This window comes from Eptatretus burgeri, chromosome 20 (genome assembly GCF_056783735.1).
Source record: "Eptatretus burgeri isolate ZD-2024b chromosome 20, Ebu_testis_v1, whole genome shotgun sequence".
Taxonomy (NCBI): Eukaryota; Metazoa; Chordata; class Myxini; order Myxiniformes; family Myxinidae; genus Eptatretus; species Eptatretus burgeri.
Genome location: NC_140980.1, coordinates 341,766 through 345,541, shown reverse-complemented (window position 1 = coordinate 345,541; position 3,776 = coordinate 341,766). Strand labels below are relative to the sequence as shown.

Below are 3,776 nucleotides of genomic sequence, written 5' to 3'. Positions count from 1 at the left end.
TTTGGCCCCCCTCATCCATCAATGGTGAAGAATCGATAAAAAAATTCCAGAATCCGGTTCCAGATCTTCACCAAAATTGAATCATTTCGTCCTTATCGTCCTGGTGCATGTATGTGCTCCACTGAGTGCTGTTGTACTGTGGTTTAGGACTGTGTTAACTGTACACCAAAGCTCCAGATGACTCTGTGAGCTATATTCACCCTTGTCATTATATCTGTGTGTGTGTGGCAGGTGCTCCGCCGGTGACCCCTCGAGGGTTGTTTCACCTGCTTGATACCTGTCGGCATATGTGCTTCCTTGACGTTGGGGGTTGGCGTTGTTTGGATCAATTTATTGTTTGGGTTAGGGTTAGGTTTTTCAAATAGTTTTAATAAATAAAAAAATTTCAATTGAAACGTGTCCTGCATTCATTTTACTCCAATATATCGGTGTTCATTGATGTTATGGCTGTTTTTTCATATTTACGCTGAATATTTATTTTAGCATTTTCATGGAAAGTGCTGTAATGTTCCTAAATAAACAAGATCTCCTGTTTGTGACCTCATAAAGCATCCATTAATGATTGTGGCTGCTGATCGGTTCGAGATATCAGGGAAAAAGTGTCCATTTTTGGGGCCTGAAAATCATGTTTTGTACATATCCATGGTCGGAGGCCATTTTGAAATTAAAATACTGACAGCTTTGAGCTTTGCATACAATAAACTACACGAGTAGTCGAGTTAGCATGGAAGGTTTCAGCTTCCTGCACTCTTTTTAACCCCACCTAACAGCATCTTGAAAGTGGGCCACATCACCCATCCGACATGTTGCTTGAAATGTGTGGTTTTTTCAAAATAAGTGATGCTGAAAAGCGCGACAATGGGGGAGAGCGAGCAATTAGGAACTCATTATCGGAGGACGCGTCCGAAGGGGAGGAGCAGCAGCATGTGCCTGAGCAGGAGGTGCACCCGGATGTGCCTAAGGAGGTGGATGTGCTTGAGGAGGGGCACCCAGATGTGCCTGACGAGGTGGAGGTCGATGTGCTTGAGGAGGTGGATGTGTCTGAGGTGGAGGAGGAATGTGAGCAACAGCAGCAGTCGTAGTATTGGTCCCTCCTAAGACACCTGCTTTTTGAACCAACGTGACTCCTTTTCAATTAATTTCACCGACATCCGTTTGTCTTTCTTCGAATCTTTCCTCTGTTGAACATCATCCAGTTAGCTCCTCTCCTAATATCTTGTTTCTCTTAGACCCAATTATCACATGACGTTATTGTTAATTCTTACATTTCGAACTTCAACCTTCACTCACAATTCCGCTTCAAAGGAGGAGTCTGTCTACTCCAACATCAACACACCTGCCGAACACCTTGTGGACCTCGAATCTCCAAACTTTGATGTCATCTGGCTGAAGATTTGTCTCTGGACCATCACGATCTTTCTGTTTCACTTCCTGCTCTCCCAATTCTACAAACTTTAGATCTTTCTTTCACTATCTTAACTCTTCCCATGAGGCCATGACATCTGAACACCCTCAAGCAGAATTTCTCTAACTCGGAGACTTCAATGTACACCACAGGGAGTGGCTGAAATCTTGCCACACGGATGTTGGGGGGGGGGGAGGGTTGAAGCTCTGACATTTTCCATTCTTCATGATTTGGAACAAATTATCACCCACCCTGCCCATATCCCAGATTGTCATGACCACACGACCAATACTTTGGATTAATTCTTCACTTCCAATCCATTTGTGGTGGAAAATAACTCATTTTCCACACGATCGATTGGTCAGCATACAAAAGAGAATCTTTAATAATTTTGTATATATGGAGGAAGAACATTTAATGATTCACTGAAACATTCCAATCAACTTCACTGAAGTAGAAGCCTGAAGTAGTCCTTCTTATACACAATTTGACATCCAAAAAATGGGAGGGTGAGACATTTGGAAATTCGAGCACGGGATGAGCTGATAAGCACGAGGCAAAATAACTCAAAACTGCAATGCGTGGCCACTTTGGGTGGGAGGGAGAGAATGACACACTCATGGCAAAAGTTTGCAGTGTTAACAACCAGGTCACCCTCTTTCGATGCAGCGAGCAAGACCTTTTTTCAAAGTAATATATTCCTTTTATCAATATGTCGGTCAAAAGACTGTCGGAAAAAGGGAAACATTACTGACAGCCAATTTCACTATAGTACGAAAATTAAATTTATAAAGTACCAGCAACAATTCAACAAGTGAATATAATTATTTTTCTTCCACATCCCCCCTTTTTCCATATTAGGAAAATTTTGAATAATTGTATTACACATGATCACCATACCCCGTTCCTGGAGGAGAAAAGATATCTCTTGCACAACTTCAATCAATAATGGCAGCGAGCGCTCATCGGAGAAGAATGCTGGACGACGACCATTTCAATAGTGTCCCAGCCAGGTTAGTGAGTGTGCTTCCATTTAATTCCTGGCCTGTTCATCAGCAGGTGTCACGAATCGAAAAGACGTGCTACACGAGGCCAGAAAATAAGCGGGTCAGGGTGTAGATAGAGCAGCACCCAACGGGAAGCACAGTCGAGGCACTCCATGAGCTGCAGAGAAGGTCGATCTTGGCAGGTATGAGCTTGGGCCCAACACTGGGGTGAAGGAGACGAAGAGGACTCGGGATGTGACCCAGAGATCCCAGCCCCAGCAAAGTTTGGGGCCTCGTAGCAGCAGTTTGTGCAATCAGGTTTGATTCACCAAGCGAGCTGTACACATTGAAGGCAGCCGCGATGGCTGCACGAGCCCCATCCACACCATTGAGGACACGTCGCAGATGACTCACCATATGGACCTTCAGGTCCGTTGTGCGACCACGGCAAGTTTACGATGTATCTGCAGAGCAGCAATTTGCGAGTGTGGTCGGGGTCGTTCCCCCAGGCAGGCACCAAGCAACGGCGACGTTGTCTTTGCCTTGCCGGGGTTTGACTTGTCCAACCTTCTCTTCAGTGGGTTTTTTCTTCTTACATGCTCGTCTCATCTCCTCAGGAAGGGGGTCGTGTCATGATCATGTGTTAAATGCCCAATCACCCAAATCTGGGTTCTCCCCATCGTCCAATCTTTTAGTGGAAGTTCTTACAAAGCTTCATGAGACGAAATCGTTCACTGCATCGTTCAACTACTGTCAACACTCCGAAACAAACAAAATCAAGGTGAAGCATCGAACCTGCATTTACATGTTGTTTCAAAATTTTATCCTTTCTTTCCTTTTTTGTTTCTTCACACCCAAACGACTTGCTAAAATATAAAGAAATCTCAGTTGTACGAATACTCAAAAACAATCATCTCATTTGCTAATTACATGGAGAAAGTGCAGCAGCATTAATCAAGGTTCCAATTTGCAATCAACAATTTTTTTCACCATCCTCCAAAGATCCCTTCGAATCAAGAAAAATTTTCCACGTATAATAATTGTCATTATCTATTTATTTCCAGCTAACTTCGCACTTCCGTGCTCAGGAAAGATGGTCAAGTTAGTGTTAGAAACACTTCAACTTACTTCGTTGCAAATTTTAAAAGTTTGGGTAAATAAACATACAAGAAGTACCACTTAATAAAAAATCACGCACCTGTCCAATTAATCAGAAAACAAATAAAATAGGTAATGTTTTAATTGGCTTGTGGCATCATTGCACTATTTTCAATTATATAATTCTTACACTCCGACCGATTTAACATTCATTTCACATGCTAATGCCTTCTGTACTCGGCATGATTCTTGTTTATCTTTTTTATTTGTCTTTCCACAAAATATGG

The 3,776-nt window shown here is 42.7% G+C and overlaps 1 pseudogene across 1 annotated transcript in view; it reads left to right on the top strand.

Annotated features, from left to right (window-relative positions):
- LOC147008227 (integral membrane protein 2B-like) overlaps positions 1 to 347 on the top strand; it is a 3,789-nt pseudogene extending 3,442 nt beyond the window's left edge. The window contains exon 4 of the transcript XR_015053567.1: positions 1 to 347. This exon is cut by the window's left edge and continues 805 nt beyond it. The product of XR_015053567.1 is annotated as an integral membrane protein 2B-like (transcript).
- The last annotated feature ends 3,429 nt before the right edge of the window (positions 348 to 3,776 follow it).